Genomic DNA, 13,612 nt, shown 5'->3' on the forward strand with positions numbered 1-13,612 from the left:
CTCCATCCCTGAACTTACTTGGAAAAAAAGAACAGGTCACCATCTGTCTTGGCTGGCCTCGGCAGAAGGGAGAGAGCTGTACCTCATGAGCATTTGAGTATGTTTTTCTCACCTCTTCAAACCCACAAGCCTGGCTGAGCCAGAACACTCTTTATCAGATACCATCAAGGGGGAGTTCTAGTTGAAGAGTCTATGTGCTTAATCTAGAATCATGCCTGATTTCCTCTAGACTGTGAGCTCACTGTGAGCAGGGATTTTCTCTCTTCATTGCTGTTTTGTACTTCCCCAAGCGCTTGATACAGTGCTCTCCACACGATAAGCACTCAATAAATAGGATTGAATGAATTTCCATTTGTCATTAGAAGCAGTGTGCCCTAGTGAAAAGAGCACAGGCCTGGGCATCGGAGGACCTGGGTTCTAATCCCGGTTCTGCCACTTGTCTGCTGTGTGACCCTAGGCAAGTCACTTCACTTCTCTGTGCCCCAGTTTCCTCATCTGTAGAACAGGGATTCAGTGCCTGTTCTCCCTCCTACAATGATGGCATTTATTAGCACTTACTATATGCAAAGCACTGTTCTAAGTGCTGGATTGTGAACCCTGGTTGGGACAGAGACTGTGTCTGACCCGAATGCTTTGTATGTTCCCCAGCATCTAACTTAGTACAGTACTTGGCACATAGCGAGCGCTTAACAAATACCACAATTATGACAGACTTGACTGTATTCTAATCTTAGCTCTGTTTGGTAAAAAAGCTTCCAATGTGGTGTTGCTTCAGCTCAGCCTTAGGCTGCCCATTACAGTTATCCAGCATTCTCCCCCAGCAGATATCCAGTAACCATTTCCAGAGCAAAAATGTCTGCAGATTAAAAAAAAAAAAACAACTCAAGCAAAGATGTTAATATGGATGAATAAAATGAAGGCTACCACTCTTGTTGCTTCGAATGCAGAAAGGAGGGGGAAAGCTCTTCAGAATGAGTGGGCTCTTCTCTGGGATCAGAGGGTTGATATGCAGAATTCATGGATTTTGATGGAGGCAGGTGTTTGCATGGAGAGGATAAATGAAATCCTATTGTTTTGAAATGATATCGCCCCCTAGTGGCTAGAAACCAGAAAGGTGTAACGCTGTAATTATTACCAACTGTTCAGAGAAATCTTTCTATTGTTCCCTGGCTGCAGGCTCACCAGCGGCCGCGTCCTTTTTGAGCCTGAACGACAACTCTATTCTTTTATTCTTCGGATAGTGCCACTGACTTTAGACCAAAGTGGTTCCTATTGAAAGCCACCCTCTCTGCTGACTCTCTTGGGTGTTCTTTTTTCTTTCTCATTCTGATCTGTTGCCCTTTTTTTCTCTTTTATGGTATTCGTTAAGCCCCTACTATGTGTCATGCACTATACTAAGTGCTGGGGTAGGTACAGGCTAATCAGGTGGGACACATGGCACTCACAGTCTTAATCCCCATTTTACAGATGAGGGATTAAGACTGCCCCTCACCCTATAACATCTAGTAGTGAAAGTAAAGAAAACATTTCTAGCGGGAACCGTTCCCACCACCCCGGAACGCCCTTTCTGAGACATTTTCTTGCATCGGAGTTGCGTTCTGCTTGGTTCCAGCCCCTATATCCAGCCCCTTTAACTCTACTCCATATTTACCAAGCCTTCTTAACAGTATAAACCAGAGATGGTAAGGGAGAGGCTTGTGTTCCTTGTAGAAAACTCCTCCATGCTTGGGTCTGACACACAGCTCATCACAGGCATTGTTATTGTGTTCTCAGCTGTGACAGTTCTCTCAAATGAGCTTCCCAAGAACTCTGTACAGATGGACATTTCGTGAATGCTACTCCAGACCCTCGTTTCTCCTTCCCCATGGTTTGCTGTCCTATTTCTCTTTCTAACTGTTCTCGTGGGATCAAATGTCAATTTCCAAAGTGGTTAACCGGGATAAACATTCATTGTACATTGACTCTATACAGGCCCATTTTCCTCAAGGGATGCTTTTACATCCATCTTCTCATTTATTCTTTCCCAGCCCTTTGAGGAAGGATGAGGAAGGGCAGTGGTATTTTATAGGTAGGGAAACCAAGGCACGGCAGAGAGGTTACACGATTTGCCAAGGAGTTACTCAGGGGCAGGGGTGGAATAAGAAACCTGATTTCTGACTCCTATGTCAGTGCTGTTTTCCCCAGACCCTGACTCATTGACTTCCCCTCTCACTCATTGAAATTAAATAAGAAAAACACTCCTTATTGAAGCTCAGAATGCAAAACCATGAATGTTTGCTAATGTTCTGTAGTGATAAATCAAATCGTATTACAGCCCATGAGTGGCCTCCCACAGACTTCCCCTTTTGTCTGTGGGTTTCACATCAATATCGTGACTTCTGGTCTGATTGAAAAAGTTTGAAAACAGAGATCGAAAAGAGTTTTTTGGAACATCAGCAAAAGGCAAATCCATCATCTGAGGTAAGGGTGACCAAATCGTACTAGAAAAATAAATGAGGACATAGAAGTCTATAATCAAACAGTAGTATTTATTGAGCATGTACTCTGTGGGGAGTGCATAAACTAAGCACTTGGGAGTGTATAATAGAGTTGGTAGGTAGACACGATCCCTGCCCTCGAGGAGCTTACAGTTTAGCTGGGGGGACAGACGCTAAAATAAATTTATGGTAGAGGGAACCAACAGAGTTTAAATGTATAGACACAAGTGAGATGGGGAGAAGTAGGTGCGATGAGTCCCTAAGTGCTTTGGTGAAGTGGGGGCGGGCAGCGAGAGGATGGGGAGAAGGCTTCCTGGAGATTTTAGTAGGGCTTTGAAGATGGGAATGTCTTCAGATATGAAGTGGCAGGCTATGAGCAAGGAGTTGATGGCGAGAGAGATGCGGGATTCAGGCACATTAAGTAGACCAGTGTTAGAGGAGCAAAACGAATGACCTGGGGTGGAGTGGGAGAAGAGTGAAGTTAGAGAGAGTGCTGATTGAGTGCCTTAAAGCCCATGGTGAGGAAATTCTGCTTGATGTGGAGATGAATGGGTAACCATTGGAAGTTTATGAAGTTGGAAGACATGCACAGAACATTGTTGTAGAAAAATGATCTGGGTGGCAGGAAGGTCAGTGAGGAGAAGTGTTCATTGATTTTCTACTCTGAGCAGGGACATACAAATGGACAGAGGGCAGGGATCCCAGGTACTAGAGCTCGTGAAGGCCTGACTAGTGTGTTCCGAGCCTATGGAGCCAAATTAGACCGCTATAATGCTGTGAACCCAGTTTTAACCCAAGTTTGGATGCCCTTCTGTTGCCCCTGCAGCCCCCCATTTTGAGGTATTGGAAGTGAGTCTTGACCAAACCAAAAACAACCTTGACCGCATTCTGAGGGGACATCGCTCTGCATGTGTGGTAATTAACAATAATAATAATAATAATAATAATAATCGTATTTGTTAAGCACTTACTATGTGCTAGGCATTGTTCTAAGTGCTGGGGTAGATACAAGGTAATCGGGTCGTCCCAGGTGGGGCTCACAGTCTTAATCTCCATTTTACAGACGAGGTCACTCAGGCTCAGAGAAGTTAAGTGACTTGCCCACAGTCACACAGCTGACAAATGGCAGAGCTGGGATCAGAACCCACAACCTCTGACTCCCAAGCCCGTGCTCTTTCTACTAAGCCATGCTGCTTCTCTAATTGAATCAGAATTGGAACTGGGACTGCAATTCCCAGAAATCCAGAGGCCCAGCAGCAGCCCCTGGAAGTGAGTCCTGGGCAGTTCCCCAGAGGCTGGGACATGGGCCAGATTTAGCCGACAGAGTCAAGGGCTCCAGATGGGTTGGTCAGGCGGGGTAGGGGCAAAGGTAGAGGTAGAGGCTGGAATGAGGCAGGCTGGGTTGGGGCAAGATAGAGATTTCCATCCCACACAGGACTCTCACAGCCCTCTCAGTCCAGCTTATGTCTGCAGGCTCAAAATAGCACCCACCTGCTCAGTTCCCCCTGACACTTCACCACGGCTCTGGCCACCTTCTGCTACATCATTTGGCACAGCTTGTGCCCCTATCTTTAAACCAATATTCCAAGAATTTGGACTAAAGTACTTAAAACCGGGACTGCCCCTACCTGAAGGGAGAGGGGTTTGTGTCTTTCCCTGGGAATGGGGTGCAGATATTGAGTCTTTCCTTGTTTCAAAAGAACCGGTAGCAGAAACTAAATAGACCGTAAGCCTGTTGTGGGTAGGGATCGTATCTGCCAAGTGTGTTGTAGTGTACTCTCCCAAGTGCTTAGAACAGTGCTCTGCACACGGCAAGTGCTCAATAAATTCCACTGATTGACAGATTTACTGTCTGAGGACATCTTAAGTTCCAACTGCAGAACCCATTAGGATCTCAACCTAAATTTCATGATGCCTGCCTGGCCAGGAGACCCCTAAATCTTTCTCTGTGGATAGAGCACCAATCCTCAAATGCAGGATCTCTCCTTCTCCCTCCCCAACTCTCCCTCTCTCTGTTCCCTGTAGTGATGAGGCCTCCCTCAGTGGGGAACTAGCTTGGGGGAAGCAGGAAGCTGTCTCTGTCTCTGTCCCTGTTCTTTGGATAATCAGAAGGTTTATATCCCCAAAAGGAAGTCTAAAACATGTCATCATGGAAGTTTGTTGTTACAGATTATTCTGTGCAGTAAAACCTCACATGTCATTGAAGATACCTCCTTAGAAATCACCGGGTCTTAGGAAATCACTTTTTCTGAATCACTGAGTCCATGGGAGAGGGGAGGTTAAGTTCTCAAGGACTCAGATGATTCCTAAAAGACTTAAAAACTAATTTTTGACCAATATGTAAGTCCAGTGCCTGAAATATATGTGAGAGAGAAGAGGTTGGTCGCATATCCTACGTATCTTCTATTCCCCACTTTCTGTCTCCTCCTGTTTCCTCACTTGTCTTCTTCTGACTCATGGTCTGAATGCTGACCTGCCCAGAAAATACACAGACACCATTTCCCAGGACACCAGCCACGGAGGGGAGAATGACTCCTAACTCTACCCCTGCACTGCCTCCCCAACCGCCCACACACCCCACCTGCTTCCCAGAGCCAGAGGATTTAGCTCAAGGGCAATACTTACTATGGCCCAGGACAACCCACTGGCCCAGGCCAGAGAACAGATTTTTAAGCAAATATTTCCCTTTAGCATTCCTCTTAGGGGTAAATGATTTTCCTCCATTTTTTTCAGGTTTCATAATAATAGTAATAATTATGGTATTTGTTAAGCGCTTACTATGTTCTAAGCACTGTACTAAGCACTGGGATAGCTACAAGGTAATCAAGTCAGACACAGTCCCTGTCCCACATGGAGCTCACAGTCTCAATCCCCATTTTCCAGATGAGGTAACTGAGGCACAGCGAAGTTAAGTGACTTGCCCAAATCATTCTGTTCCAGCTGAGGCTTTAAAACCAGAGCGAGTGAATATTGCAGGAGCTCTCTCACATTAAAATTTTAAAGCACTGACAGAGAGTCAATCAGTCAGTGTTATTCATTGAGTGCTTACTGTGTGCAGAGCACTGTTCTAAGCACTTGAGAGATAACAATACAATAGAGTAGGTAGACATGATCCCTGCTGGCATGGAGCTTTCAGTCTAGAGAATAAAGCAGACACATATGTTGCCAATTTGTACTTCCCAAGCACTTAGTACAGTGCTCTGCACACAGTAAGTGCTCAATAAATACGATTGATGATGATTACAAATATTATAGATAGGGGAAATGGGAGAGTACTGGGATATGTACACCAGTGCTGTGGGGCTTGGTGTGGGGTAAATATCAAGTGTTTTTTTTAATACGGTACTTGTTAAGTGCTTACTATGTGCCAGGTACTATACTAAGCACTGGGGTAGAGATAAACTAATCAGATTGGACACAGTCCGTTTCCCACATGGGACTCACAGTAGTAATTCCCATTTTACAGATGAGGTAATTGAGGCACAGAGACGTTAAGGGGTACAGTTAAAGGTGCATAGTCGATGCAGAAGGGAGAGTAAATAGGAGAAATGAGGGCTGAGTCAGGGAAGGCCTTTTGGAAGAGATATGATTTTCAGAGGGCTTTGAAGGTGAGGAAAGTGGTGATGTGTTGGATATGAAGAGGGAGGGAGTTCCAGGCCAGAGAGAGGATGTGGGCAAGGGGTTGAGGGTGAGATAAATTAGATCAAGGTACAGTGAGTAGGTTGATGTTAGAGGAGTGAAGTGTTTGGGCTGGGTTTTAGTGGATCAGCAAGGAAAGGTACAGGGGGCCGGGGGCAGTGTCTTAAAGCTAATTGTAAGGCGTCTCTTAAGCAAAGGGGGATGGTAAACCACTGTAGGTTTTTAAGGAGTGTGAAGATGTGGACTGATCTTTTAGAAAAATGATCTGGGCAGTGGAATGAAGTATTGACCGGAGAGGGGAGAAAAAAAGGCAGAGAGGTCAGTGAGGAAGCTGATGTAGTAGTCAAGGTGGGTTAGGATAAGTGCTTGAATCATCATGGTAGCAGTTTGGTTGGAGAGGGAAGGGCAGATTCTAGAGATCTGGGGAAGATAGAACCAATAAGATATGGTGACAGACTGAATATGCAGGTTGAACAAGATGAGTCAACGATAATTCCAAGGTTATGGAGGATGGCATTGTCTACTGTGATGGGAAAGTCTTGGGGAGGATAGGGTTTGGGTAGGAAGATGAGGAGTTCTATTTTGAACATGTTAAGTTTGAGGAGTCAGTGGGATGTCCAGCTCAAGATGTCCTGAAGGCAGGAGGAAATATGAAACTGCAGAGATGAGAAAGAACAGGGCTGGAGAGGTAGATTTGGGAATCATCCACATAGAGTGGTAGTTGAAGCCGTGGGAGTGAATGAGTTCCCCAAGGAAGTGGGTGTAGATGGAGAATAAAAGGGACCCATAACCGAGTCATAAGGGACTCCCACAGATAGGGGGAGGGAGGCAGAGGAGGACCCGGTGAAAAAGATTGAGAAGGGGAGGCCAGAGAGGTAGGAAAAGAACCAGGAGTGGACAGTGACAGTGAAGCCAGATGTTAGATAATGTTTCCAGAAGAAGGGGGTGGTTTAGTGTTGAAGGCAGTTAAGATGTCAAGGAGGATTAGGATGAAGTAGAGGCCATTGGCTTTGGCAAGGAGGAGGTCATTGGTGACCTTAGAGACGGCAGTTTCCATGGAGTTGAGGGGGTGGAAACCATATTGCAGGGGGTCAAGGAGAGAATCGGAGGAGAGAAGGTTGATGCAGTGGGTGCAGACAACTCCAACTCACTTGAGTAGGTTGTAAATGAATGGTAGGAGGGAGGCAGGGTGATAACTGGATGGTGCCATGGGGTCAATCAATCAATCAATCAATCGTATTTATTGAGCGCTTACTGTGTGCAGAGCACTGTACTAAGCACTTGGGAAGTACTAGTTGGCAACATATAGAGACAGTCCCTACCCAACAGTGGGCTCACAGTCTAAAAGGGGGAGACAGAGAACAAAACCAAACATACTAACAAAATAAAATAAATAGAATAGATTTGTACAATTAAAATGAATAAATAAATAAATAGAGTAATAAATATGTACAAACATATATACATATATACAGGTGCTGTGGGGAAGGGAAGGAGGTAAGACGGGGGGATGGAGCGGAGGACGAGGGGGAGAGGAAGGAGGGGGCTCAGTCTGGGAAGGCCTCCTGGAGGAGGTGAGCTCTCAGTAGGGCCTTGAAGGGAGGAAGAGAGCTAGCTTGGTGGATGGGCAGAGGGAGGGCATTCCAGGCCCGGGGGATGACGTGGGCCGGGGGTCAATGGCGGGACAGGCGAGAACGAGGTCGGTGAGGAGATTAGCGGCAGAGGAGTGGAGGGTGCAGGCTGGGCTGTAGAAGGAGAGAAGGGAGGTGAGGTAGGAGGGGGCGAGGTGATGGAGAGCCCTGAAGCCCAGGGTGAGGAGTTTCTGCCTGATGCACAGATTGATTGGTAGCCACTGGAGATTTTTGAGGAGGGGAGTAACATGCCCAGAGCGTTTCTGGACAAAGACAATCCGGGCAGCAGCATGAAGTATGGATTGAAGTGGGGAGAGACACGAGGATGGGAGATCAGAGAGAAGGCTGATGCAGTAGTCCAGACGGGATAGGATGAGAGCTTGAATGAGCAGGGTAGCGGTATGGATGGAAAGGAAAGGGCGGATCTTGGCAATGTTGCGGAGGTGAGACTGGCAGGTTTTGGTGACAGCTTGGATGTGGGTCAAGGGAGAGTTGTTTTTTTTTAACCTAGGGGATACATAGGCATGATTGAAAGCAGTTGGGAAAGAGCCATTAGAGAGTGAGCATTTGAAGATGGCAGTCAGAGAGGAAAGACTGGAAAGGGCAAAATTTTTAATAAGGTGCAAAGGGTTGGGGTCGGAGGCACAGATGGAGCGGGTAGATTTTAAGAGGAGGTGGGAGATCTCCTAACATCCTGTAGGGTTGAAGAGAGGGCAGGAGGAGGGTGGGGCTGGAGAAATTTTAGGGAGATGGTATTTAAGTGCTTACTGTGTGTCAAACACTGTTCTAAGTGCTGGGGTAAGTACAAATTAATTAGGTCAGGCACAATCCTTGTCCCACACGGGGCTCAAGGTCTAAATAGGAGGGAGAACAGGTATTTAATCCCCACTTTACAGTTGAGGACACTGAGGTACTGAGAAGTTGTGACTTGCTCAAGGTCAAACAGCAAGCAATTGGCAGAGCCGGGATTAGAATCCAGTTCCTCTGACTCCTGGGTTTGTGCTCTTTCCATTAGGCTAAACTGCTTCTTTGAAGAAATAAGTGCCAAGGTCATTAGAGGAAGAGGTGGGAGAGGCAGGGAGATGGGGTTTAAGGAGGGAGTTAAAAGTCTGAAACAGTTTTCATGGGCAACAGACATGGAAGTCAGTAATGCTGGAGGAGGATTTTTGCTGGGTGGAGGAGAGGACAGTTAAATCAATGGAGGATGAGATTGAGATGAACAAATTCAGCCTGATGTGTGGAGTTCCACCAGCAGTGTTCCACAGCTTGAGCCCAAGGAAGCATACTGTGGAGGTGATCCAGTGCTGTGGGTTCATTCAATTGTATTTATTGAGCGCTTACTGTGTGCAGAGTACTGTACTAAGCACTTGGGAGAGTACAATACAACAACAAATAGACGCATTTCCTCTCCACAATGAGCTTACAGTCTAGAGGTGGGGAGACAGATATCAATACAAATGAATTAATTTCAGATATATATATAAGTGCTGTGGGGCTGGGAGTAGGGAAGAACAAAAGGAGCAAGTTCGGGTGATGCAGAAGGGAGTGGGCGAAGAGGAAAGGGTGGCTTAGTCTGGGAAGGCCTCTTGGAGGAGATGTGCCTTCAATAAGGCTTTGAAGGCAAGGAGAGTAATTGTCTGTCGGCTTTGATGAGGGAGGGCCTTCCAGGCCAGGGGCAGGAGGTAGGTGAGATAAGCCAGGGGCAGGAGGTGGGCGAGATAGGCGAGTTTGAGCAACAGTGAGAAAGTTAGCATCAGAGGAGCAAAGTGTATGGGCTGGGTTGTAGAAGGAGTAAGTGGGTCAAGATCTGTAATTTTATTTATTTTTTTATTATTGATTTATATTGATGTCTGTTTATTTGTATTGATATCTGTCTCCCTCCACCCCAGATTGTCAGATCACTGTGGGCAGGGATTGTCCTTTATTGTTGTATTGTACTTTCCCAAGCACTTAGTACAGTGCTCTGCACACAGTAAGTGCTTAATAAATACAATTGAATGAATGAGATGGATGGAGGGCAGGAGAATGAGAGCATTAAGTTCAGTGGAGAGGCAGAATTAAGGGTATTTGTGCATCAAGAGAAGGTTGGTAGACAATGTACCTAGGTTCTAATTTCTCTTTCCCATTCTTTTCCCCCAAATGAATTTTGCAAAATTCAAAACCATCTGCATAGTGAGTGAAATAATGAAAAGACCAATAAATGTTAAAAAAACCACGATCCCTACCTTAAGGTAGCTTACAATCTAATGGGGATACAGGCAACGCAGACTTATTTACAAATAATTGGAGCAGAGGGAAGAAACAGATAATAATAATAATAATAATAATAATAATGGTATTTAAGTGCTTACTATGTGCAAAGCACTGTTCTAAGCGCTGGGGAGGTTACAAGGTGATCAGGTAGCCCCACAGGGGGCTCACAGTTTTAATCCCCATTTTACAGATGAGGTAGCTGAGGCACAGAGAAGTTAAGTGATTTGCTCAAAGTCACACAGCTGAGAGTTGTTGGAGCCGGAATTTGAACCCATGACTTCTGACTCCAAAGCCCATGCTGTTTCCACTGAGCCACGCTGCAGTTTGGTGGTATCCAGATTAATGGAAAAATGAATAAATGGATAAATAAGTGATTAAAACATACATACCAGGGGTGGCTGTTGGGATAACCCTATCTTGGGTGGTAGAAAGTTAAACAGTGAATTCTTCCTATAAGAGGCGAGATGTCAGGAGGGTTTTGAAGTTGGGGTGATGTAGAATCTGGTGGATTTGGAAGGGGAGGGAGTTCCGGGTAGGGAGAAAGGTGTGAGTAACAGGCAGGAAGCAAGCGAGTCAAGAATGTGGCACAGTAAGGTCACCTTCTTGGAAGTAAAGAGCGTGAGCTGAGGAGTTTTGGGTGAAGAAGGTGGATATATAAGAAGGAGGAAGCTGGTCGGTAACCTTGAAAGAGCAGGAATTTTTCTTGATGTGGAATGAAATGGGTAGCCATTAAGGGTTTTTGAGGTGTGCAAAAGGATTTGTTGAATGAAGTTTTGGAAAAATTAATTTTTGGTATTTATTGAGTGCTTACTGTGTACAGAGCACTGTACTAAGCACTTGGGAGAGCACAGTACAATAGAGTTGGTAGGCATGATCCCTTTCCATATGGAGCTTGCAGTCTATAAGGAGATACAGACATTAAAGTAAATTACAGACAGGGTAAATTCATTCATTCATTCAATCATATTTATTGAGGGCTTACTGTGTGGAGAGCACTGTACTAAATGACACTGTAAGGATGTGTATATAATTTTTGTGGGGCTGGAGTGAATAGCAAAGTGCTTAAAAGGTACAGACCCAAATGCATAGGTGACACAGAAGGAAGGGCAAATGGGAGAATTGAGGACTTAGTCAAGGAAGGCCCCTTGGAGGAGATATGATTTTAGTAGGGCTTTCTGACGACAGGGAGAGTGGTGGTCTGTTGGTTAAGAAAGGGAAGGAGTTCCAGGTCAGAGGGAGACAGACAAGATCGAGGTACAGAGACTAAGTAGGTTAGCTTTAGAGGAGGAAAGCGTGTGGGGTGGGTTGTAGTAGGAGATCAAGTAGGGAAGGTCGGGGGGGGCCTGATTGAGTACCTTAAAGCCAATGATAAGGAGTGTCTGTTTGATGTAGAGATGGATGGGCCACCATCGGAAGGTTCTGAGGAGTGGGGAGATGTGGATTGAACTTTTTTTTAGAAAGATGATCTAAGAAGCAGAGTGAAATATGGACCGCTATGGGGAGAGACAGGAGACAGAGGTCAGTGAGGAGGCCGATGCAGTAGTCAAGGTGGGATAGGATAAGAGCTTGAATCAGCATAGTAGCAATTTGTACAGGGAGGAAGGGACAGATTCTAGAGATGTTGTGAAGGTAGAACCGACAGGACCTGATGACAGACTGAACGTGCAGTTTGAATGAGGGAGATGAGTCAAGAAATAAATGAGTGAGATGATCCAGGTAGAAGAATGTAGAACAGACTGAAGAGGGAATGTATAGAACCAAGCAGAATTGTCTCCCAGCTGCCAAGTGGGGGTTGGAGTGAGAGAGGGCTCTTGAGCTGGAGCAGAGGGCAGGTGAAAAAGGCAGGGCCTCTGTCAATATTTAGACAGTTGGGGACTTGGCTATTTCTGGACTGGGACGGGGGAGGGAGAGGAGAGAAATGGGTTAGTTTTGTTGTTTTAAATTTATTCCTCTGGGGTTGTCTTCCCTCCTGTAAACGCCTCATGGGCAGGGAATATGTTTTTTGTTGTATTGTGGTACAGTGTTATGCATAAGGTAGGCACTCAGAAAATATTAGTAATAATGATAATAATACTAGCAACTTCTCTGCTTCTAGACCCAAATGCCTGCTACAGACTTTGCATCATCTCAGATGCAGGGAAGCTGAGTTGTGTAAAGGCTCAATTACCGGCCATAGTAGATTGGTTTTGTCTGTTCCCGTTTTGTGTCAATTTCCACATTAGTGTTCCCAGGGTTCTGCCCACAGGTCTTGGGACCGAGCTCTGGCAGAAGTTAAATGCTGGTTGAGTCCCACTAGAAGGGTCCTGAAGTGGGGTTTTTATGGTATTTAAGTGCTTACCATGTGCCAGGCACTGTTCTAAGCACTGGGGTAGATACAAGTTAATCAGGTTGGACAGTCCATGTCCCACATGGGACTCACAGTCTTAATCCCCATTTTACAGATGAGGTAACTGAGGCCCAGAGAAGTGAATTGATTTGCCCAAAGTTGCACAGTAGACAGGTGGTGGAGCTGGGATGAGAACACGGGTACTTCTTTCTTCCAAGCCCGTGCGTTATCCACTAAGTCATGCTGCTTCTCCAAATGCTCCAAAGAGGTCACAGTGACTGGAATTCTGAACAACTGAGTGGTGGCAGCCATGTACTGTGGGTTCATCAAACAAGGTGAGCTGACCTTTTCCCCCAGATGTCCTTTTGACCAGTAAGATATTCGGTGATGCCAAGGATAGTATAGGGAATGGAGAGGGTGCTCTCAGAGGCTCACTGGGCAATTGCCCTGGACTAATCACCCTCAGGATACTCCCCATGGTCATTGGGATGGTCCACTGTGGTCTGGCCAAAATTCTCTTCTCAGCTCTTACCCTCACCATGGACCTGCCCCAGATTTTTACAATCACCCTAGTCAACATGGAGTCACAGGCACAAGCCATCCAAGGACGGGGAACAGAAGGTGAACTTTACTTTCCACTGCTCAGGGCCTCACTAGTCCTGTTCAGGGGCGAATCACTTCCCCAAGCAAAAGTTCCAATGCACTCGACTCCTTTTGCTTATTTAACCGGCCTTCAAAATGCCAAAAGCCCTTTCCCTCTAGATTGTAAACTCCTTGTGGATAGGAATGTGTCTACCAGCTCTGTTGTACTCTCCCAAGTGCTTACTACAGTGCTCTGCACACAGTAAGGGCTTTATCAGTGCCATCGATTGATTGGTGGAAGAGAAACCTTCATTGCCTTGCCAGGGCTTGATTCTGGAATCCTAATCCTAGGTCAGCAGAGCTGTAAGCTATATTCTATGACCCCTTAAAGGCATGAAATAGGAGGAGGAAATATGAGGCCTCAGGGAATTACTTATATTCCATTCTGGGGTGTATCTTATTCTGACTGCTCTGAAAAGAAGTTGCTCGGCAAAACTGTCCTCAGCAGCTATTGTTGGCAAGCCTGAGCTGTCCTCACAAGTGGCACTTAGCAATATAGCTCTTATATTCCGCTACTTGAGTTTGGCCTTAGATCTCACCCAGTCCATTTACCTTGACCTTCATCTCCTTGACCTGGTGGAGGCAGAGCCCACTTCACTCCTGGGATAGTATGGGGCAGAAGACCCAGGAAAACAACCAATGGA

The sequence above is a fragment of the Tachyglossus aculeatus genome, chromosome X1 (genome assembly GCF_015852505.1).
Source record: "Tachyglossus aculeatus isolate mTacAcu1 chromosome X1, mTacAcu1.pri, whole genome shotgun sequence".
Taxonomy (NCBI): domain Eukaryota; kingdom Metazoa; phylum Chordata; class Mammalia; order Monotremata; family Tachyglossidae; genus Tachyglossus; species Tachyglossus aculeatus.